The 25,385-nt window shown below is 43.5% G+C and overlaps 1 long non-coding RNA gene across 1 annotated transcript; it reads left to right on the top strand.

The window, feature by feature from the left end:
• The first annotated feature begins 13,980 nt into the window (after positions 1-13,980).
• On the top strand, positions 13,981-15,554 carry LOC108963423 (uncharacterized). The gene is made up of 2 exons (XR_001992124.3): positions 13,981-14,501; positions 15,325-15,554. It is a non-coding gene; the product is annotated as an uncharacterized LOC108963423 (long non-coding RNA).
• Positions 15,555-25,385: the final 9,831 nt, after the last annotated feature.

Here is a 25,385-nt window from a genome sequence, read left to right as displayed (position 1 = left end):
CCATACCAAGATTTCTATTTAAAACATTCTTGGTAAAGGTGGCTAACAGCTAAACTCGAAGAGTACATAAAGGTAAAACAGGGCTGAAGACTGAATTGTCAAAAAGTAGGTATTCTATTATTTTCTGCAGAAGAGTAAAATCTGTGTTGGGGAAAAAAGGACTATTTATGCAAATAGATGTTGAGATTAGTCAGGAATTATTAAAAAGAGAATGATTTGTTTCAACAAAGCCATTGGATCTGCAGCTTCCTTGTATGCCTCTACTGGCAGTCTCCTCTCAGATGTTTTTCTTTTCATCTTTAAACTCAGAACATCTACTTATTTCCAGTCCTCTGCCACAGTTCTATACACTGCTTTACATTCAGCAGAGGCCACAAGAAAGCTGATTGTCTTCTTAGTTTCTTTGCACATCAGGAGTAGGAAGAAGTGTTAAAAAAAAACCAAAAAAACAAGTTAGATTGAACTCAATGTAACTCAAATTCGAGCTGGCCTTCATTGAACATGAGCATAAGTCTATCCCAGCTGATTTCTAAACATCTGTGAAAGAGGCTTCCATTTGAAACTCATTCCTTCAAATAAGAGCACCTCCAACACAGCCCCCTGTAGCAAACAAAACAGGCTGAACTTGTTGAGGAGAACTGCTGACTCACACAGCAATAAAAACTCAGTGTTGCTATAGCCATAGTTGATTAAATATTTACTGCCTAGCAATTTTTTTCACTTGCTTACAATCAAATGGATCTCTTATCCACTAAGAGATCATAACTATAACAAATATTTTTATAATTCATTCTTTTTATGTATGTATGTATTTGAGGTTTCCACAAGCTGAAAAATCTTCATCAAATCTCATCCATCAATACTTATTGTTAATATTTAGACTAGTTTAATACTTGTTGTATATAATGACTGCCAAGACTCATCATTGAGTAGGAGATAGACTCAGGAGAGTTCCCAAAACATCCCATATGTAAAATATATGACTACTGCTACAGGGTCAACCTCAGTCACTACCCTACTACTCATGGCTGTAACCTCACTTCTCTTAATGGTTTAATAATTGCTTTTTCATAACTAGTTTTTGGGACGTAGCACAACATATTTGAAAAACAGCAGAAGATAAAGCAGGAACAACAAATGATAGAACACATAAACCCTAACTGTTGCTGGTATTTAACATTAACTGTTTTCAGGATATGGCTATAATCTCCAAACTAAAAATATATCAATCAGGAGGACACTGTGCTCCCAGCTAGCCATCTGCTAAGAAGAGCAATGACACTTCAGCTCTTGCTGTAATATTCAAAGTAGAGAAGATGGCTCCTGCTGTGCTACTGAAACCCTGCTGGACTGTTAAGTATGCAGTTATTCCATAAGGATCACCTGGACTCTGTGAGAAAGGTGGAAGCTCAAACTTTCTTTAGGCTGTGCAACTGGCAGTGATGCCTTCAGAGCTGCCTGGGGTGTGAACAAGGATGTCTCAGACCAGCAGTGCTCATGGTGAATGCACGTGAATACAGATGGAGGGAGCTGCCTCATTCCTGCCCTGCTGAGAGCTGTCCCCCAGCCTGGCAAACCTGGAGAGCACCAGGGCTGGAGCTGCTGCCCTTGTGCCTGCAGCAGAGCAAGGGGATGGTTGACATCTGCAGAGGGCTTGGATGAGCAGAACAGAAGTAACTGGCTTGCCAGCACTGAGAAAGGCAGTTCTGCACTAGGAGAAAGCAGCTTCCTAACAAGGCACAAACACACACAGAGCCAGAAAAGCATTTCACCTTTCCAGAGAAGAGCTGAATTCTGTTCTAAGCTGAATTCTGAAGAAAATAGTATTTTCCTGGTGAATGGAAAGTGGCAGCAAGTGGCAGCCTCAATTAACTCACCTGACTAAATTTCAGAAAACTATAGTCCTGCATAAAAACTTAATCTCCAGCCTTCCAGCTTCACCTCAAAAATCATTTGAGCTTTGTGGCAGATAAAAACTCCCTTCTTTTAAAAGGAGTACACCCTTCTGCTAAGGAAGAAGCACTGGTAATTCACTTTTTTTTGTAACATTCCCTTCATACACATCTGTCTTGACATATGACAACTTAATTATACATGACTGAGATGCTTACAATTACTAGATCTAGTTAAAAGAATATGAGACCCAGGATCACAGACACTTCCCTGCACTGAGGTATCATCTCCCCCCTCTGTTACTGTCTGAAATTGGAACAGACTCTGCATTAAGAAATGATGGGACCTCACAACAAAACTTTGAAAAGTGAAGATCAGAGGGAGGGTAAGAAAAACCCCTAACAGTTAACTCTGAATAAAAAAAACAAGTAGAGCAATAAAGTTCAAAAATAAGTAAAAATCACTGGGAAATTTCCTGGGAAAAAAAAAACAAAACTGGAACATTTAAATAGAATCCTCATATCCGCAAGAGAGAAGATGGACTCAAGCACAGTGAAAACCCAGATAGAACAGTTGGATTGCTTAAATGTTGCCCTGGAGCCCTGAAGATAATTGATCTCCTAAATGTCATTCAAGTAAACCAGGATGAGAGGGCAAGCTATTAGCCTCACGTTTGCAAGTCATAAGAACATTGCAATTCAGAATATCCTTCTTGGGAGATTGGAATATTAAAGACTCCTGCAGGAGGAAGGAGAGTCTGCTGAAGCATTTTTGGATGCTCTTAAATTAACAAGACAAAAAGAAACCATTATACTTGGTCAGCTTTTCTTCTGAGACACTGTGCTCAGGGAAGAGATACTGTCAAATACAGATTTACAGGGAAGGCTGGTTTTGCTTCCAGAAAAAAAACATTGTATTGCATGAAATGCTGTAGTGAAAGTAAGATGAAACTAGGTTGGTCTCACCATTTAAAGAGGAAATTGAAAACCAGAAGATCATAACTGTAAGAATTCAGAAGGGATTTCACAGGTCAAAATGCAAGAGAAATGCAACCAGAAGTATTGTAAATGACATAGCAAAAGTAATGCCCCAAATAATTTCTAGCATTTTAAAAACTCTGTACCAAAGCTACAGAAATAACCATTTTAAAAAAATTGAGTCCAGTGGTAGCACATGCAGAGGAGACCACCACACAGGTGCACAGGAACAGCCAAGAGTTTCGTCTGTCAACAGTCTGAGAAAACAAGAGCTGAGATGATGCCTTGGTACTCTCAGCAGACAAAATACAAGATTATTTGACAGAACTCTGTAAATTAAATATCAGTGCTTGCAGCTCAGCTTGAAAATCTTGTTGACATCTGAATAAAAAACCTGATAAACAGATGAAATAAAAAATAAAACATAAGGACAGTTCCTACTGAAAGACTGAGTCAAATACAAGCTACAGTGGGAAGGTAAAGATGAGCAACTAGGCATGTTAGAAAGAGCGAGAATATTAAGACTAAAAGCATGTGTAGCTTTTGGCTTGGTTCAGTGAACAGATACTATGAGAGAAAAACAATTACTAAGTCCCCAAACCAATGTCGGACACAGGTACAAAGTCCCAAGAAAAGACAAAACCCCACAGAAGGTGCTGAAGGTCAGTAGGATTACAGCAGCAGGTCAAGGCTGGCCCACATTCACTCCATCTGGAGCTATGTACATGATCACAGGGTAGTGACTGCTTACATGCTGTAGAGTTCCTTCAAGCTAAAAGAGTTTATACTATTTATTTAAAGAGGAATGTTGTGGAGTCTCATCCTGCTGAAATCTTTACTGCAGATACTTTTAATAGAGGGCTTTGGCCACAGACAGTGGCAGACTGTATACTGAGGAGGGACACCTAGTGGGGTCACAGTGGGAACTGTGGGTTTTTGGGAGCCAGTACACTAATATACCCTTCCTTTACTTGATCAAGTTTCCAGTTTTTACAGTCCCCTTAACACGATCCTCCCTTTAACATGGTCCCCTTTCACCGTTTTATAGATACATTATAATATTGGCATTTTACAAATATTAAAATGGATTTTATATGTGATGTTAAAGTAACTTTTCTACAAAGATATATATTTATTTTTGTTGTTAATTAAGCTTAGACATAGTAGTGAAATAGCTGATATAAGTATGCTTTTGTTAAAATGCCTGCTTGGATGGGATAACATCCAATGAACACAGGATGAGGACACCTGCCACAGATATGCCAACTATCAGCACTTACTGTCTAAAGAAAGTGTGGACCAAGGCCCAAGCTGGAAGTGATAAAGGAGCCAAAACCACAGCCAAGAAACACGCATGCTTTAAAGAGGCAGACCCAAGGAGGGGCCATGTAAAATAGCTCCTGGAATATGTAAATTAGTTTATGGGTATGCATAAGGGTCTATGAATATGCAACAGGCTGATGTAAGGGAAAAGGTATGTAAAGGGTATCCCCAAAGGTGAAGGTGTGCTCTTGGTGAGTGCCAAGATACACCTGGCTGTAATAACCTTTGCCCTATGGTCCTTGTCTCCTATTGTCCTTTATCAAACTTTTAAAATTTTCACAGGAGAGTGAATGTGTTTTTCACAATCATTAGTCAAGACCTTTTTCTTATAAGGTCGTGTTCTGAGTTCATCTTTCTCATTGGACCTTCTGCCCTTATACCTGGCTGCGTTTGCCCTGCACAGGGGTCTTTGGAATCTAGCCTCTATATCTGCACCACGTTTGTTATTTTCGTTATTAATGTGAGAAATACTACTCACTTCCAAAAATTTTAAAAGTTTATTAAAACATTATCAAAAAAATACAACAGAAGACTGAAGAAAGAAAATATTACGGTGCCAGGAGCAGAGGATTTTTTCCACCATATGCTCATCCACACAATGGATGTTCCCCCTTTTAACTCTTTAGCCCCTCCCAGAGTTCTGTCCATTGACTCCTTCTTCGTTGTCCCGTGGTGGAGATCACTTTCTTTCATCTTGCTTGGAGGTCAGGTGTTGCCATAGCTATGAGCCAACCCTCCCAAATTCCCCAACTACCCAGGCCATACTGAGAAAACAATGGAAAAGGAAGGGAACAAAACTATAAATCTATAAACTTCTCTTAGCATATACATAATATTTGTCCTTCCATTGTGAGTCAACCATTTAATTACTCATTTATCACAATAAAGTTTTTATTTTCCAGGCTAGTTCCATCGTTCCCGTCCCTCTTTATTAGCCAGCTCCTCCCAGCTAAGCCGAACAGGGGAATCACAGTGGGTTTCTAAGCCTATATCTGGTGCCCCAAGAACAGGAACCTCACACTGAGGGACCTCCTCAGTTTCTGTTTGGCTGGGTCTTGGCAAACCATAGGACTTTTTTCTCTGCTGTGGATTAAACTGCCAGCTGACATTGTTGGAAGCTGCCTCTTCGACCCGGCTCTTTCAGATGCCTTGCCAAAAAAAGCAGGTAAACAGAGAAAAGGATACACTTATTCCCACCTGATCCTCCCCTTACCAGGTGGGAACGCCTACATGCCCACCTAATCCCATTTAAAAAGGGAATAAGACTGTCTAGACCTCAGAGGAATGTTGATGGACTGAATTATATATTATAAAGTAATCCATTCTTAAGGGGAAAATGTATAAAATAAAAATTGTAAAAAGTATCTAACATCCAATGAGCCTCTGACCACGAGCAACCTGGAGACAGATTACCACATCAGAATTACGAAACTCCTGGTGGCAGCAGGAGAACACTGCCTCATTTACTAATAAAAGAAGGTGGCCGGAGTGGAGATGGGCTTCATCTGAAACCATCAGGGAACACCCAAGGATAATCATCACTTGATAGATACCATCAGTCAAGATAACCGAAGTCAAGTCTGCCAAGGACCCTACATCTGAATACACAACTTCCCCTGACATGATCTGCGCCTGCCACTACTCAGGAAACACCAATTGTCCAGCCCTGCCCAGTGAAAGAAAACTTCATACATATGTGGGGTTACAAAAGAAATCAGGGCACCTCTGCCTCAGGCATAAAAGTCTGTATAAAACAGCTGGAAACAGCATTTGTGAGCAGAGGGATATCCAATGCCATACAGGTCGGATATAGGCTCACCCAACGCTGATCCCGGGCTCGACACTGTCTCTTTGACTGTGATTTTTGAGGACTGCATTTTGGTGGCGAAAATAAAATCTTTTGTATTTACTAATTTGGCTTTCTTGTTGATCGTTTATAACAATTCTTGTGACCCTGACATGATCTGAATTTGGGGTCCAGGGACCTCCTCTCCAGTCAGGAGGCACCCCGCTGATTTCAGCGGCCTGACAGGATTGGGAACCGGTGAAACCAATCAGACACTGAATCAAAGGCAGAACCACAGACAAAGAGAGCATAAAAACGGGCCCAGAGCTCTCAGGAACTCGGAGCGATCCAGAGAGGAATTTCCAGGGCTGCGGTGCTTTCTCACTCGAAAAAGTCTATGTGCACAAAGAGTCCATGTGGGAAAAGGAACAATGAGTACCGTGTGGTTGAGTGATGTGTGATCGAGCGTGTGTGAGTGAGACGTGATTCTATCACAAAGCGAATGTGGACCCCAAGATCGCAGTTCCACTCTCCCATGAGGGACGTGGTCGGTCGTGGGGGAAGGGGACTCCTTGGCTCACAGTGAAGCCTGAAACTTGGGGGGAATTCTTGGATTTGATCACGGGTTTGGATTAGAAGGGAAGGGACGTTCCCAAAGGGTTTTGGAGCTGGTAAACCTTTTGGTCTGGAGTTCAGGCAAGAGAGCTCGTTACCAGCCAAAAAATCCATGGAACGGCTCTCTGTGAGGCTAAGTTAGCTGGTAGGTTTTTAGCAGACATTAAAGAAACCAGTACCAGATAGAGACCTGGGATTCTATTTGGGAATCCCAGCTGAAACAAGCTTGAGGTAAAAAAGGTCAGGAAAAGTAGTTTTCAAAGATGGGACAGAGAAAGAGCAAGGCTCAGAGAAAACCTCAGGAAAAGCCTTCGAAAGACCCAGAAAAGGTTCTGCCTGAAATCCCAAGGGATAGTCTGTTGGGATGGATATTAGGACATTGGGAGGACAACCCTAAGAGGGAGGAAATATCTAAGGAGAATAATCCATTGGAAAATAATCCATTTTTGCATTGAGAAATGGGGAGGGAAAGAGATCAGGAGGTACATGGTCTGGCCTATTTTCGGCACGTTCGAGACATGGACGTGCCAAACTTTATATGATCATGTGGCCGACAAGTACCCAGAAGACTTGGAAGAATTAGAATATGCTGAAATGTTGAAGAAATGCTTGTTCAGGATTATTCCCAATAAGAGCCCACAGATGCGCAGCAGCTTGGGGCAGGGAATGGGAGCTGCTGGATAACCTCCCACCTCCCTATCTGGTGCCTCCGCCCCAGCCCATGCAAGCCCAAGTCCCTGTGCCCGCAGCTGTGGGACCTTCGCAGGCCCAGGTACCTCTGGTGCCCGTGTCGCCTCCAGAAGCCTCTCTGCCACAGGAGCAGGCTTCAGCGCCTCTGCTCCCACAAGAACAGGCTTTGATGCCTTCACTCCCACAGGAGCGGCCCCAGCCCCCGCCACCACCCAAATCAGAAAAGAAGCAAGTCCTCCCCACGGGAGGAGCCAGCTCTCCCCCAGCCCATTGAACATGACGAAGAACTAGGAAGGTAAATAGTGAGGATGAGGAAGAAAAGCCCAACCTCTTCCTTTTAGAGGAGGTGCCAACTGCTCCGGGAATTATCGGTTTCGTGAATGTGCCGATCAATACTGGGGATGTCAGGGCTTTCAAAAAGGAGAAGGGGAAGTTGATGTATGATCCATTGGGGGTTGCAGAAAGGCTAGATGAGTTCCTAGGAACCAGCATTTACACCTGTGATGAACTTAATGCAATATTAAGGTCGTTGTTTAACAATGAGGAAAGAGAAATGATCAGGCAAGCCTCGATCAGGGACTGGGAACATAGGAACCCACAAGGGGAGCAAGGGGACCAGAGGTGGCCAGACCAGAAACCGTCTTGGAGCGCCCAGATGGAGGAAGGCAGACAGAGGATGATAAATCTCAGAAACATGGTAATACAAAGTATACGGGAGGCAGTGCCGAAAGGACAAAACATTAGTAAAGTACTCAGGGAGTGCTGGGGAAAGGATGAGACACCCACAGAGTGGCTGGAAAGGCTAAGAAAGAGCCTCCAAATGTATTTGGGTACAGACCCTGAGTCACCAGTCAGGGCGGTCCTGTTGAAAACTCAATTTGTGGCAAAATCGTAGGAAGATATAAGGAAGAAACTAGAAAAGATAGAAGGATGGCAAGATAGAGAATTGTAGGATTTTCTTCGGGAGGCCCAGAAAGCCTACATGAGAAGGGATGAGGAAAAACAGAAAATGTAGGCAAAAGTGCTAGTGGCCACAGTAAGGGAAGCACAAGAAGAAACAAGAACAGGTCCGGGATTCAGCAAAGTCAGTGCCACCAAGGAAACAGAACTATTCCCAAGGTAAGGACGCAAGCAATCAGAAAAAGGATATTGAGTGCTTTTACTACAAACAAGAGGGCCACATTCAGAGGAATTGTCCAAAGAAAGTCAAAGGTGAGAAAATGTTTCAGGAAGACTAGAGGTGTCAGGGGCTTTTTAATTTGGGGTTCAGGATATCCAAGGAGCCCTTGATAAAGTTGAGACTGGGACCCCACAAGCAAGAGGTAGTATTTTTAGTAGATTCTGGAGCCGAACAGCCCACTGTACAGTGATTACCACTGGGATGCTCTGTAAGCGATGATACTATGATGGTAATTGAGGCAAAAGGGGAACCTTTTAAGGTTCCAATTATTAAAAACATTGAAATAGAATCAGAGAATAAGCGCTGCATTGGAAATATGTTACTGGTCGAGGAAGCAGAATACAATCTCCTGGGAAGGGATCTGATGGTGACACTAGAAATCAGCCTAGTGGTGCAGAATTCCGAGCTCAAGGTGAGGTTGTACCAACTCACTGCCAAGGATGAAGGGAGGACAGATCTGAAGGTTTGGTACACTCAAGGGGAGGCTGGGAGGTTGGGAGGTTGGACATCGAACCAATCCACATTGAAATTGAGAGGCCAGGAGACCTTATTAGGGTAAAGCTGTACTCCATTCCCATGGAAGGGAGGAGAGGGCTGAAACCAGTGTTAGAAAAATTAGCGAAGAAAGGAGCATTGGACCCGTGCATGTCCAGACATAATACCCCAACATTAGCAGTGCGGAAAACAGATGGAAGTTATAGGTTGGTACAGGATTTAAGGGCTGTGAACCAGAGCACTAAGACATTGTTCCCCCACTTTCGAATCCTTACACTTTGTTAAACAATGTCTCTCCCAAGGACACATGGTACAGTGTGATTGATCTGAAAGATGCCTTTTGGACCTGTCCTTTAGATAAGGACAGCAGTGACTATTTTGCGTTTCAATGGCAAGATCCAGAAACCAACTGAAAACAGCAATTCAGATGGACATCTTTGCCTCAGGATTTTATGGGCTCACCAAACTTGTTTGGTCAAGCACTTGAGCAAGTGCTGAGTCATTTTGTACCAGAGGAAGGAACAAAATTATTACAATATGTGGATGATTTATTGATTGCTGGTCCAAGGAAGGAGGATGTAAGGATGAGCACTATAGCGCTCTTGAATTTCTTAGAAAACAAAAGATTGAAAGTGTCTAAGTTGAAACTGCAGATCACAGAGTCAAGTATTTGGGACATTGGTTAACAAAAGGTAAGAAGAAATTAGACCCCGAGAGGGTGGCAGAGATCATTGCCCTGCCCCCACGGACAAAGAGAGAGGTGAGACAATTATTGGGGCTTTTCGGATATTGCCAGCAATAGATTGAAAGGTACAGTGAGAAGGTAAAGTTTTTATATGAAAAGCTCACCACTGACAAATTAAAATAGACAGAAAAAGATGAGGAGAGATTTAAGGAATGTCCTAGGGTGACGTTAGGATGCTGTTATCCCCATTCGTGTGTGTGTGTGTAATTTATGCTGGATATTATGTTCTGTGCCTTTAAGACTGGCAGAGTGAGAGTTTTGTTTTGGGCCTCTTATCAGCCACTCCTCGAGACATACAGATAGCATCAGGACTTAGTGTTGCTTTTTTGCTTTTTGCCCTGCTTTTTGCTTTAGCTCTTGCTTCTGCTTCGCTTCTGCTTGGCTTGCTCTTGCTTCCCCCCCACCCCCCTTCTCATTAGTTAATTTAGTTAAACAGTCCAAATTCCTTTCTGGACTGTTTCCACACACACCCCCCCCACACACACCCCACACCCCCCCACCCGCCCGCCGTGTTGGACCTGCCAAACCCGCTCCGGACTGGGATTTGGAACACCGAGAGTTTAAGAGAGAGTTTACACCCTGTGGCTGCAGCAGCTGCCTCAGCGCCAGAGGGACTGATAACAGCGACCACCCCCAGGAGAGACTTTCTGAATTTGTCATCTTTTTCAGAGCAGTGAAAGAGTGGTGTCATCTGGTATTGTTCATTTTGTGTGCTGGGGGGTGCTGTGGTTGTCAAATAAACAGGTTCTTTCCACTTCTCTCCGAGGAATTCTCCCCGAACCGCTTGGGGGGAGAGGCCGTGTGGGTTTGTTTTTTGGAGAAGCCCTTTTTGGGGATTCTCTCCCAAATTTGCCCTAAACCAGGACAAGGAATTAAAAGAAGCACTCATGGCAGCACCAGTGCTGAGCCTCCCCAACGTGAAACAGTCATTTCAGTTGTTCGTGGATGTCAGCAACCATACCACCCATGGCATGTTAATGCAGGACTGGGTGGGGGCCAGGAAACCGGTAGGTTACTTATCTAAGCTTCTGGACCCTGTAAGCAGGGGTTGGCCTACTTGTTTGCAGGCAATCGTGGCAGTGGCATTGTTGATGGAAGAAGCTAAGAAGGTAACCTTTGGGGCTCCATTGGTAGTATTAGGGCTGCATAATGTGCAGAGTATGCTGCAAGAAAAGGCAGACAAATGGCTCATGAATGCTAGGTTGCTAAAGTATGAAGCCATTTTGATTCACTCGCCTGACTTGGAGCTACGAACAATGACAGCACAAAATCCAGCCCAATTTTTGTTTGGGGAGGTGTCAGAGAAGTTTATGTATAACTGCATGGAACTGGTGGAGCTGCAGGCCAAAATAAGATCAATTTAGAGGAGGAGGAATTGGAAGAGGGAGAAAAATGGTTTGTGAATGAGTTAGCCAGAGTGGTTGAAGGGAAAAGGAAATCAGGATACACAGTTGTGGACAGGAGGACAGGAGAAGTGATAGGATCAGGTCCTCTGAACACAGGATGGTCGGCTCAGGCATGTGAACTGTATGCAGTCTTGAGAGCTTTGAAAAGGCTGAAAGGGAAAAAGGGGACTATTTTTACAGACTCCATATATGCTGTTGGGATAGTTCACACATTTGGGAAGATTTGGGAAGATTTGGGAAGAGAGAGGGCTGATCAACACTCGAGGATGGGGACTGGTGCATAGGGAATTAATAAGACAAATTTTGAAGGCAGTAAGGGAGCCAGAGGAAATTTCAATAGTACATGTAAAACAGCATCAGGTGAGAATGCAGTTTTGAATCTGGGGAAACAACCTGGCAGACAAAGAGGCCAAAAATGCAGCGTTACTGATGGTAGGTACCCCAGAGGTTGAAGTAACTGAGGCCCCAGAATATCTTCCACAGCCTTCCCAAAAGGAAATTGAAGGTTACAAGAAAACTGGGGGAAGATTGGAGGAAGGTAAATGGAAATTACTGGACAGGAGAGATTTAGTGTCAAAGGGTTATACCAGAAGAATCTTAAGGAGGTTGCACCAACAAACACACTGGGGGGTACAGGCCCTTGCAGAACAGTTCTTGAAATTTTTTGAATACAGAGGAATTTATGAATTGGCCAAGCACGAGGTACAAGGATGCTTGATCTGCCAGAAAGTTAACCAAGCTGAGGCATGACAGGCAATCCTGGGAAGCAGACCCATAGCGTACCAACCGCTGGAAAGAATTCAAGTTGATTTTAGTGAACTGCCCAAGGTGGAAAGGTACAAATTCTTGTTAGTAATAGTAGATAAACTGACCCATTGGGTGGAAGCCTTTCCGAGCTCAAGGGCAACAGCTCAAACAGTGTCCAAAATACATTTGGAGGAAATTGTACCCGATATGGGGTAGTAAACTACATAGATTAGGACCATTGAACTCATTTCACCTCAAAGATTTTTAAGCAGTTGGCAGAGTCTCTAGGCATCCGGTAGGACTACCACACTCTATGGCATCCCCAGAGTTCAGGACAAGTGGAATGAATGAATCAGACATTGAAAGTGCAATTATCAAAATTAATATTAGAAACCCAGATGTCCTGGCTGAAGTGCCTCCCCCTTGCCTTGCTTAATATCAGGACTATGCCGCACTCCAAGACGGGGCTCTCACCTTTTGAAATGTTATACGGAATGCCATATAAACATGAAATGCTGGTGGGACACCCCAGGTTGGAAGATAGTCAAATTCAACCTTACTTGATAGCGATAAATAAGAATTTACAGGAATTAAGGAAACATGAGATAGTATCCCAGAGTGCTCCTCTGGGGTTTGCTATCCACAAATTACAACTGGGAGACAAAGTACTTGTTGAAGTTTAGAAAGAAGTTCCCCTCTCCCTTCACTGGGAAGGTCCCTTTCTTGTCCTTCTGACGACAGACACGGCCATTAGGACGGCAGAAAAAGGCTGGACACACACGTCGCAGGTGAAAAAGTTCGAGCATCGGGAGGAGGCTCCCGAGTGGAGGATCACCTCTTCCCCTGGGGACTTAAAGATAAAACTACACTGACCAAGTAAATGACCGGCGGAGAGTGGGTAAGTTGTATACTGCCTAATTGCATATGATTCCAGTTTGCATACTTTAAGTGCGAGTACTGTCTGGAAGTTTATGTTATACATTGTAGAAGGAGACAGTGGACGAAGAGATTATGTACCCGGTGTCCATGGAGAAACCCTGTCTGCTTCCACTGCAGCTGCAGCAGCCTGTGGCACAGTACTGCCAGCTGCCAATCCGACCCCACTCAGCACAGCAGAAATGGCACAGATGGCGGAGTATTCTCTCTGGGATTTTGGGATTCCAGGGGGTTGCCCTTTATGACCTAGCAACCAAGGAAGAGCCTCTCATGGTTTGTCTGCTCCCTGCTTTCCACATGGTTTTCAAAACACTTAAGGCTGAAAAACTCCGACTCCCAGCACCTGATCCCTTCCCTGCCCTGCCAGTGTGGCAGGACTCTGGGGGATCTGAGACCATTCTGCTGCAGGCAACCCCTTCCCAAACCGGGACTGCTTCCAACCCTTCTACCCTGGGGACCGAATCCAGGACCAGATCTTGTAGCATGCACCAGAGCCAAAGCTTTTAGCTACTCCTGCTCTCTTGTATTCTTTCCCTTGTCACCCTCAGACTTCTCTGGAATGGGATACAGGGTGTTCTCTACCTCTGCACAGACAAAACCTAGACATGGTGTTATAAATACATATTATAATATTGGCTTTTAGCAAATATTCAAATGGAGGCTATACATATAATGGTAAAGAAACTTTGCTATAAAGATACTGTTTTTATTTCTGCTATTAACTAAACTTAGACATAGTAGTGAAATAATTGATATAGTTATGCTTATGGTTTGAACTGCCTGAGTGATTGGGATAACATCCAATGAATGTATGATGAAGACCACTGCTGCTGACATGCCAAACTATCAGTGCCTACTGTCTGAAGAAAGTATGGACCAAAGCCCAAGCTGGAGATAATAACAGACTAAAACCACAGCCAAGAAATGCACATGCTCTAAAAAGGTGGACCCGAGGAGGAGCCATGCTAAACAGTTCTTGGAACATGTAAACTAGCTTGGGGAAAAGTTTAAATATGCATTATTGTTTATGAATATTCAATAGACTGATGCAAGAAAAAAGGTATGTAAAGGGTGTCTCCAAAATAGCAGGTGTGCTTTTGGCTGAATGCCACGTACCGAGCCATTAAACTCTGCTTTATTTTTGTATCTTATTGTCCTTTATTAAACTTTTAAATTTTTACAGGAGAGTGAACCTCGTTTTTCACAGCCGGTTACTCGGCTATCCCGTATCCCCTTCTGCCTCCTCCACTCAGGATGTGAGATGGCGGTGGCCACGCCATCTCAGACCCCTCCCCCTTTACCTTCCCTGTGCCTTCGCTACCCGAACTCCCCTCCTATTCATCTGAACACCCTGTTGCATTGCCTACTAATGACTCTGCTAATCTGTACTCCTTGTGAGATGATATGCTGCTTCAGCTTTCACCCGTGAGCTCTACCCCGGCTGCCCAGGGTCCTGATGCTCCTGCTCTGGACTACAACTTCCAGCATGCCTTAGGGCACGCCCCTCCTGGGGAACCAGAACCACGCCCACCGCTATCCTGGAAGCACTGATCCCCAGAATGGTGGAATTCACGGCGGCCACGCGAGCAGAGGTATCGGAGGACAAAAACAACATTGTGCTTGCACCCCCTCCTCCTCGGATGAAGACCTCACTTCTCCTGGATCCAGTGATTCTCTTGATCCATGGCAGAAGACCCGGCTGACCACGGTAAAAAACAGGAGGGGGAGGATTGGCCCTACATGGAAACCTCTAGCCTATAGGGATATAAAGGGACTGAGTAAGGCTGCCAAAAACCATGGAAGAAATTCTTCTTTCTTTAACAATCTGTAATGAGTAAAAAGTTGTCCATATTTTTAGAAGTTGCAAAGTTCACAAGTTAAATCAATTGCTGTCAAGTTGGAGTTCTAACTATTTATTGTTAATAATTTCATGTTGAAATCTCCTATTGTTAATAGTTTCCTTTTAATTGCTGATTCTTGGTGGTGCCCCAGTCAGCCCGCCGCTGCCTTCCCGGCCCCGCGCTGCGGGCGGGGGTGGCCCGGGGGGTCCTAGGGGCGGGGGCCGGTCCTAGGAGCGGCGGGTTGCCCCCCTTCGGCGTGGGTCCCGGCCGTGCCGAGGGAGCCCTGCGGGGGCCGGCCCGGGTATGCCCCGGGAGCGGTGGGTCGCCCCCAGCCCCGGCACGGCCGGGACAGGCCCCACGGGGGTGGCAAGGGGGATCCCAGGGGCGGGGACCGGCCCGGGTCGCCGTGTCCCGCAGGGGCAGCTGCTGGCTGGCTCCCTTTGCCGGGCGTCGCCCTGCTGTTTCCTGGGAGATGGCACCCCGACGGTGAAAGGACGGGACATCGGAGTTGACATGCAAATAAACTCGGAGCCAGAATGCAACGGGAGAGGTCCCCCACCAAACCCAGCAAAAAGACCCCTAAAAGCAACGAGCCAACACAGAATTAAGAGATCAAAGTGATGTCTAGACGTGAGGAACAGAGTCCAGAGCTTGCTGATACACTGAGACCCTTTTTGTCTCTCGCCCTAGCCACGGGGGGTGTCGGCTGGAGAAAGGACCCTGAAGGTCAAACTGAAAAAGTGAATAAGGGAAATCTTTGGTACTGTCCTGAGTACGGTGCTCCCAAGCTCTGCTTATGTGTACAAAGCTGTACTTTTTCTTCTATGCCGCATCTGGGAGCAGTGATAGCATGAGTGCTGACCTGTTGCTTCTCCCCACCTGAGCTTATCATTTTTAATAAAGGCATTAAAAAGGAGAAAGATCTCCTGCCCTATTTATTTCAAATTTATTGCAAGTTACTTTATTTGTATATCCTTTAACCCCTCACGATTTAAAACACGTAGTGACTGTGTTGCTATCCCAACTATAACTCACTCTGTGGGAGAGGGGATTGAAGAGACTTCAGCTGTTGTTTGTCTATGCTGAGGACCAAGCAGGGTAGGTGTAAACACCACAACACCTAGCTGGACAAGAGCCATATTCCCATCCCAATGTGCAGGCTGCAAACCTCCTGAATGCAGTGCTTGGTAATATTAAAAATGCAGCAAGGAGAGATTAATGCAAGTGCGTGATAGTAATACCTGTTCTAGACTCTGTAATTTTAAAGCGAAGGCGTAGCAAACCACACATAAAGCTGAAGTCTTGGCTTCCCTTCACCAGAATTATTCACAGGCAATTGTTCATCATGTGGACAGTATATTTATTGCAGCTGGAAATAATTCATCTTTAGATGCAATTTTAAAAGCCACTGTCACAGCTATCCAACAAGCAGGACTGACCACTGCAGAAGAAAAGATAGAACAAGCATCACCCTAGAAATTTTTGGGACTCAACATTCACTCTCAGATGTACAGCATCAACCATTGCAGCTAAATGAGAAACATGAAACACTCTGTGATACATGAGGAATGTGATGGTTGACTCTCACAATTTAAAGGCAAATATTATGTATATTGTAAGAGAAGTTTTATAGGTGTATAGTTATGTTTCACCCCCTTGCGTTGTTATCGCGGCACGGCCTGGGTAGTTGGGGCATTTGGGAGGGTCTGCTCGTTACTATGGCAACGCCTGACCTCCTAGCAAGGTGCAAGAATGTGATCTCCACCAATGGACAGCAAAGAAGGAGTCGATGGACAGAACTTTGGGAGGGGCTAAAGGGTTAAAAGGCAGAACATCCACGTGTGGATGAGCACGTGGTGGAAAAAATCCTTTGATCCCGGCACTGTAATATTTTCTCTATTCAGTCTTCTGTTGTATTTTTTTTGCTAAGGTTTTAATAAACCTTTTAAATTTTTGGAAGTGAGTAGTATTTCTCACAACTCCCTGATTTATAAAAGCTATTGGGAACAAATAACTGTGTCAGATCTCTGCTGGGAATTACTAATGAGGATTTAGTTCCATTGTTTGCTTTGTTAAGGGGAGATTCTGGGTTAAACTCACCTAGGCAGTTAACTGACAAGGCAAGGGATGCCTTAAATAAGGTATCCTATGCCATTCAAACTCTTCAGGCACACAGAATAAATCCAAACTTACCATCCAAGTACCATGCTAGCTATTTTGGGAAAAGGACCTCAACCCTATGCCTTAATTTTTTAGCTGGACCCCGAGGCATCTGATCCTTTGTTGATTTTAGAGTGGGTTTTCCTGATGCATTGTTCACAGGGGTCTTAGGATGAGGGAAGAGACGAGAAAGTTGACTCTATGTTCAGAAGGCTTGGTTTATTATTTTATGATATATATTATGTTAAAACTATACTAAAAGAACAGAAGAAAGGATTTCATCAGAAGGCTAGCTAAGAATAGAATAGGAATAAATAAAAAAGGCTTGTCTCTGAGCGAGACAATCTGGACACATGGATTGTGCTTGGCTATTAATTAGAAACAACCAGATGAGACCAGTCACAGATCCACTTGTTGCATTTTACAACAACAGATAAGAATTGTTTGCCTTTTGTTCTTGAAACCTCTCAGCTTCTCAGGAGGGAAAAATCCTAAGGAAAGGATTTTTCATAGAACATGTCGGTGACATTTTCCTACCCCACCAGCCTGGTAAAACTATAACAAGTAAGCCAGAGATGATGATTCACCTTATTATAAGATAACCCCTTTTCCACCTGCTTAGTTGTGTTAGCAATGGATGTGTGGCACTTAAACAAGGATGCCATCCATGTTTTGTATCCCCGTATGGAATGGATTCACAATCCCATTGATAACTGGGATTACGGGGCCAGGAACTTACTGCACACACCACTAGAACCCCAAGAACTGGAAATTCTAGGCTCTGCAAAAATGGATTTTTGTGTTACATTTCATGATATCAAAATTACTCCTCATCTATTATAATGCCGATGCTATAAGAAAGCAACCAAATACATAGGGAGATCTTTCCCCACCTCATCCAGTTCATAAAAATGAAAGTACCTGGGGTAACTACACCCGTGACTTTCTGGTCCAGTGATTCCCCGTTACAGTTTCCACCTGGGACATTTCTCATTTGCGGAGACAGGGCATGGCCTGCCATTCCATCTTGCATTTTAGGGCAGGCCATGTAGCTTAGGGAGGCTTACTGGACTAGTGTAACTGGATATGCCATATGATCAAGCCTCGGGATTGACAGGGGCTTCTCCCAATCAGATCTCATATGAAGCTGCAAGCATTGCACTGGCTAGATCCCAAGGGGACGAGGAGTTCAGACCAATGAGAATATCCAGACCGGGTCTTTAAAATGCCCTTTAATGGGGGGGGGGGGGGACATGGAAAAATGGGTAACTCTTTTTTACTCATAACAATGGGAGCTTGGATATCAGGACCAAAAAACACCATGATAAAGCTTCTGATTTTCTTCTTTCTAAAAAGAGGGATTGTTTCCCCTGGGAGAGAGGGAACCCCAGCAGATGCCGGCATTATCCAGAGAGCTGGCGGGATGGATTGCGAAATCCATGGAGAGATGGCGGCCACCACAGCCCCAGCTTCTCCGAGCTGTCCTGCGCCCTCCCCAGGCTGCGGTAATCACTATGCAGCCACTTCGGGCTGCCATATCGCTAGCCTAGGCAGGCACACCACGCCGCCCTGCTTAGGGGGAACAGACCGTATGGTGGGTACTTCCACCCCCGCCAGGGCTGCCATGCCATGCAGCCGCTCCGACCCCTCCCGAGACCGAAGCCCCGCGGCTCCATCCCAGGCGATCGGTGGGATCCACCCCACGCCCTTCCCGGCCAGCCGGCGGTACCTCCGTCCAGTGACGTCACACGGAGAGCCCCGCCCCCGATCCAGCCTCCGTGGAGCACGGCCGCACCTGCGGAGGGAAGGGCCCCACCGCCGAGACTGCCTCTGGAGAAGGCTGCAGAACTCCCAAGCAAAGCCTTTGCAAAGGTCCAGCCTGGGAAAAGGCAGTACCAGGGGTGTGGTACCACAGGGGCGGAGTCGAGTCTGCCCAAAGAGATGGAGTCGGACACGCGGGTTGCGTTCCTCACAGGAGCTGAGGTTAAGACACACTGTCCCCCAGACAAGCGAGAACCCAGCAACTGCTTGCAAATGGAAGGCAAAAAAGCAAAGAGACACCAACTTTCCTTCCTTACAAAGCATTACAACCATGTTACCTCCTGATAAATTGAGGTTTTCACAGTACAAAAACTCTAATAAAGACACTGAAAGGTTGCCACATAAAAGTTATGCTAATGTACAACTGTTTTTAAATATGCATTAGAACTCAAGGTACAATATTCATTATGGATGTTTGCATTTGTTAGAATCAAAATTAACAAGCCCATGATGAGTAAGGTGTTATATCTCTGCATCAGACTATTAATGATGGGAAGCATTAGTGTGTGTATTATTATGTATTTTTTTCATACTCTTAGTAATTATTGCTGCATTGTTTCAAGAAGGATGGGTAAGATTCAGGGGATATCCACTAAGATACCCATGCCAAAATTAATTTATCATAGGCAAATTTCAGTTGCAAAGTTTTTCAAGGGAAATTTTGCCACTTGTCATAACAATAATTTTACAAAGTCAATTATTAAATCACTAACAAAATTTCTAGCTTCTAACAAGGCAAGAAGGGAGTATTGCCTACACTGTGATTCATATTAAAATTGTTTTGTTTTGTTTTGAACTAGATATTAATACAAACTTGTTTTTATAAAGGAAATCTCTCCCAGCCAAGTCATTGGCCTGATCAACCTATGAACCTGGCTGGTAAAGATTCTGAAAAAAAAAAAAAAAAAAGTTAACCCTTTTTCTTTTGAGACAGGCATAAAGGTTTTGTCTGGAAGAAGCCCTCCAGGTTTGCTCATAATGAAAAAGAGACTTCAGCAACACCCTACCTTATTAATACTTTTAAGAAATGTATGCTTTATTTCTATTTCTACTTATTATACAGAGAAAAAGGGGGAAAAAGGTTGGGGTGAAGGTATACCCCCCACCTTTTTGAGTTTGGGGTGGTGTCATGTTCTTATGTTTTATTATAAGTCATATAACAGTACAAATTTCCTGTGAAATCCAAGGACAGCATTCTGAAGTCTCTTCAACAGAACAATGGATCACAAATGACCACCTACCTCATGGACAATCAGTATAAGGACTTGATTCATTTACAAATTATTTCTCATGTTTACAAACTGTTTTTCAGTTTACAAACTGTTTTTCTGTTTACAGATTGTTTTCTGGGTGTTCGGTTCTTCAAGAGATAAATGGGTTACAGGTTGTTTTTAATAGCTGGACTTTTCTATAATGGATAAATGCATTAAAGGTTGAGTGTTTTTTGTTTTTTATAAGTTATAACATATAAGCATTGCACCTGTGGCCTGAGTCCTCCCCCAGCAGGTACTGTACAGAAATGCTGCAGCTTCTGTGCAAATTTAGCCATGGGAAGACAGCCATTTAGCTGTCTTTTGTTGTCCCATTTGTAAAGGGCTCTTGCAGATAGGTAACAGAAAACAAATTACAAATTTTATTAAACAAAGAAGGGTGATACATTACTGGATATCACATAGCAAGCCCCGGGATAGACTGACAGGGGCTTCTCCCAATCAGATCTCATATGAAGCGGCAAACATTGCACTGGCTAGATCTCGAGGGGACATAGAATTCAGACCAATGAGAATATCCAGACCAGGTCTTTCAAAATGCCCTTTATGGGGGGGGTGGGGGGTGGGGGGGGGGGATAAATCTGTCTGTTGCCACACAAACATCTGGGGGTGAGTTGTGTCTTTGTCTCCTTGCCCCTCACACCCCCCCTCCCCCGCCCTTTGCAACCTAACATACTAGCACCTGAGATTGCCCCAGTTTGTGAGAAAAAGGCCAGATGTAAGAGATTTATCCATCAATTCAAATCAGATTGCAAAGACAAAGTTAACTTTTGGAGTAAAGGAAAAAGAATGGCAGCCTCAATATTGGCACCTGGGGTTGCTAGAGCAAAAGCTTTGAAAATATTAGGCAATCTAGGATGCTGGCTAAGTAAGCAAACCAATGCCATGTCTCAGGCACTGAGTGAGCTACTGACAGATGTGGACAGTATCAGACATGCTACCCTGCAAAATACAGCTGCAATTGACTTCCTGCTGCTAGCACAAGGACATGGTTGCAAAGATTTTGAGGGCATGTGCTGCATGAACTCTCAGATCACAGCAATTCCATACACAAGAGCATCCAAATTCTAAAAGAGGGGGTCAGAAAACTACAAGTGGAAAGTGATGAAGACTGGCTGTCGTGGGGTGAAAGGACTATTAAAAAATACAATGTATCAGCTAGGGCTTTATCTTTGTTCAAAACAGGTTTACTAATTTTTCTAGTTGTTGTATTTATGTTGTTTCCTTGTTTTGTAAGTTGTCTGTTAAGAGTTTTTCAGAAATCTTTGCAAAATATTTTTCTAAAGACAGGGAATTGTGGAGATCTTTACTGCAGATGCTTTTACAGAGGGCTTTGGCCATAGTCAGTGGCAGACAGTATACTAGTCGGCTCACAGTGGGAACCGTGGGTTCTTGGGAGCTAGTATGCTAATAGAACCTATTAGTATGCTAATAGAACCTTCCTATATTTGGTCAAGTTTCCAGTTTTCCTTCACCATTAGTCAAGACCATTTTCTTATAAGGTCATGTTCTGAGTTCACCTTTCTGATTGGACCTTGTGTCCCTATACCTGGCTGTGTTCGCTTTGGAATCTAGCCTCTGTACCTATGCCACATTTATTACTTTCATTATTAAAGCTTTTATTTTCCAGGCTAGTTCTATCATTCCTGTCCCTCTTTATTAGCCAGCTCCTGCTGTCTAAGCCAAGCAGAGGATCACAGTGGGCTTCTAAAGCCCATAGAATGTGGCTTCAAAACCCTTCAAGCAGTTCTAAGCATCTCAGGTCATGATTTCCTCAGCATATTTCAAACTTAGCCAGCAGACACCACAGCTCACACTCTGTCCAGCTCTCCAGGCTCATGGCAGCAGTCACTTCACTGTCTTGTTTGTAATTGGAAGATTACACTTGTACACATGAATTTTGGAAAACTTGGGTCATATATTTAGGTTCAAATGAACATAAACCAGAAACTTGTATATGAATAATCAAATTTACACAAAGAGGACATTGATGTGACCCTTTCAAAAACAGCTGAGTTACTGCAGCAAGAGCAGACATTTCTCCTTGATGCCAAGACACAGCCTGCCAAAGGATGTCTCCATACTTATGCAGAAAGAAACACTTATGCAGAAAGAAACTTGTAGTGGTTTTAATTGGTATCAGCTTTGCATTTTCTGTTTCCTTTTATGGGTGTGAAGGAATACAAAGCTTCAAAACAAAATTTCACTGAACTTAATGAGTAACAAAAAGAGGACTTGCTGACCTAACATAAAATCAGGAAAGATTGGTGGAAATTACTCTGAAGGTCAGTTGCAAAGTTAATGAATTTCAATGAACCCAGTTATTGACACAGATTCTGTGTTTCATCAGTATCCTGGCCAAACAGAATTACAAGCAGAACCTCATAGAAAGAAAGAGTGAACCTGAATTTCAAGGAATGCAAGACTGGAGAAAGCTGTGGAAATGACGTATAGTTGATAGCACAACTGTGCCTTCTCATTGTGCAATGCATGACTCCTCCTCTCCATCCTTGAGTTTATTTCTTTATTCTTCATTATGAAAGGAGCATAACTATGGTCAGCAGAACCACAGAGGATGACTGCTAGAGCCTGTAAGTCTCTGTCCGAAGTTTCTCTCATCTGCCTCAAAATCGTCGTGAAAGGACAGAAACTGGGACTACCGAAAAGACCCTGGTTGGAATTCTGGCCTTGCTTGAGATGGTTGCTTGCCAAGATCCTGAGAACCCTGTTGGTTTGCCAAGCTATTGTTTGCAGGTGTGTTTGCTGCCATGGAACATGGAGCCTGGTAAAGGGTGATGACTTGCCCTGAATGCTTGCACCTGCTTCAGGTTCCTCCTCCAATAGCTTGTGAATTTCCCTACCTCTTGGCCTGGTTGGACTTTTCTGGGGTAACCTTTGGTGGTCCCCCCATGGAAGACCCCTCATCTGTTTTTCAACCACCATGACAGATGGAGATGGAAGAAGCCACTCTCTCAAGGACTGAGACATGAGACCCCTATATGGAGAAGCTCTCCCCCTCCCAAGGACTGAGACTGAAACCCCTAACCTGGGGGAGGTGTGTGGAGGAGCTGACCTGACCAAAGCGAGATTTTTGCCTGCAGGTGTGGCCATTGGACCAAGAAGACAATGGCTCTCGCCTGCTGCTGAGAATATGGACTACCTGTTACATCTATTCTATATTGTTCTATTCTATCTATTCTATCTGTTTCCCCCCTCCGCAATTTTCAATAGACTTAACCTGTTCCCCCTGTGATGGTTTATCGTAATAAAAACCCCTGAGTTAACCAGAGATTTCGAGATCTTCCCGACATGACTAGGCAAACTCCATCGACTGGACCAAAGGACTTAGTCTCTATGTTTGGTAGCTATATCCCCTCTCTCTCTCTCCCTCTCTCTTTTTCTTAATCCTTCTATCTCATTTGCTGTTTTCATTCAATAAAAAGTGCATTTGTTTTGATTGATACTGCAATCCCCTTTCCATGTTGTTTTGCACTCTGAGATCAGTAAAACGAACCATCACGACTCCCTGCTCGTATGAGCGGATCGTGACAGAGCCAAATGGAAGAAATTAAATATTAATGAAGTGTAAAGTGTGAAATTAATTAGAAAACAATATCCTGCTTGGCAGCTACATGACAGAACACAGGCAGATGCAATTAAGAAGAGATGAAAGTCATCTAGGACAACAGACAGGGACATCCTGGGGAAGAAGCATGTTTTTCTAGGACGTTCTCTGGGCAGCTGGGTTGTTTAGCCTCTCAAAGGAACTTTTTGATCTCTCCTGGCAAAAATTACCAGCTTTGCTCAAAACTTTGCAGATGAGAATTCTACTTTCTCACTTTTCAGTCAACAAATTCCTCTTTTGCACGATACCTAAACTGTTCAGAACTGAGTGAAAAATAAAACAAATGCAGAAAGTGATAAGCAAATCATACAAGGAGCAAAGTACAGGCACAAATCAACAGAAATCTGAATCCAGTTCAGCATTTTCTGCTTTCTTGCACAAGCAGGACAGTCTTCTCCCTGTTGCTCTGGCAGGAGACAACTTTGAAGATTATCCACCAGCAATCTACACAGACTTTGTTGTTTAGACAATTTTTTATGCTCTAGAAACACACAGAGAGATTGTGGTTGCAATACTCCCCTGGATGCCTATGCTTACCAAGGGGACTGGAGCTACCACTGTCTCCAACTGTAACAGAATAGCTCATTGCCTGAGGAACTGAGGTTTATACAGAGCAGGCTCAGCTGCTCCCCGTGGTAAAATTTCAGTACTAGAGGGTAGTATTTGCTCTAGGAAAATAAACATTTAGCTTTGAAAGATTACATGATAGGTACAGACTTTTTACAGGTATTATTTGCATGGTCATGAATTTTTCCAAGTACTCTTCAGAAAACAAAACCAAACTCCACAGAACTGGCCACAGAACCAGCAATTGTATTTTAGCATAAAGGCATCATTACAGTGAGGTAGAATGGGAAGACAGCAGGGCAGAGATGTACAGCAGCTCTCTGGGACATATCACTTACAGCCCTGGGAGCTTACAGCCACATGACAACAATGTTACATAAACCCCTTTGCACCTTTACTCGGTGTCATGGGCAGACTGACACCATGTATGCGGAGTCCAAGCACCTCTCTTGCAAAACAGAAAATTACTTCAACAAGGTTTACAAGTTTATCTGCATTTTGGTTTTGTTTCTACTCATTTTAATTTCTCTTATTCTTTGAGCACCAGTGTTTAAATTCAGGTTTAAAATAAAATAATCACATAAACAGAGACAAAAATATGCAATTATATAATTAAAGTTGATAGACAATATATTTAAAGAAGGTGTTCAGAACATGATTCGCACCAAATTTGGCATCAAGATAGTTTAATTTTTAAATTTAAAAAATCAAAATCTAAAATAAGAAATGGAGCAAAAGAGGGGCATAATCAAGATAAAAATATATGAAGAAAATATGCATGACTGCATTCCATTTTAAAAGTGATGTTGCAATTTCAAAGCTAACAAGATGAAAAGGAAAGAAAGAGTTAAAATATCTTTCAAATCTTAAATGCTAAATAATGAAACTATAACCATAAATAATGAAACCATTTAAATGCAAACAAATGAAACCATATGTCATCATTTCCTCAGTCCTGCCTTTTGACATACAATTTGAAAATCTCACTCTTGCGACTTGTATGAAGAGAAAAACCTCAAATGGCTACAGGATCTTCAGCACTACAAGTGCTTGCTAGGTGAAACCTTGGTGAAGGATCATGAAGTTGCCAACAGATTTTTTTGTTTGTTTGTTTTTAACCTGAAACTTTTTGTACAGTACTTGATTTCTGAATAAAAATCAGTGCCATCTCTACTGGGCAATGTAAATGTATGTAAGGTGGTGCTCTCACAACTTTGAAGAAATCTGTGGATGAAAGTGAGGGACACTCTCAGTTTATATTCCACTCTTCCCGATCTGATGCCTGCCTTGTGGCATTAAAACATCCC

This window comes from Serinus canaria, chromosome 13 (assembly GCF_022539315.1).
Source record: "Serinus canaria isolate serCan28SL12 chromosome 13, serCan2020, whole genome shotgun sequence".
Lineage (NCBI taxonomy): Eukaryota > Metazoa > Chordata > Aves > Passeriformes > Fringillidae > Serinus > Serinus canaria.
The sequence above is the reverse complement of the archived record's forward strand: the minus strand, read 5'-3'. Positions and strand labels throughout refer to the sequence as shown.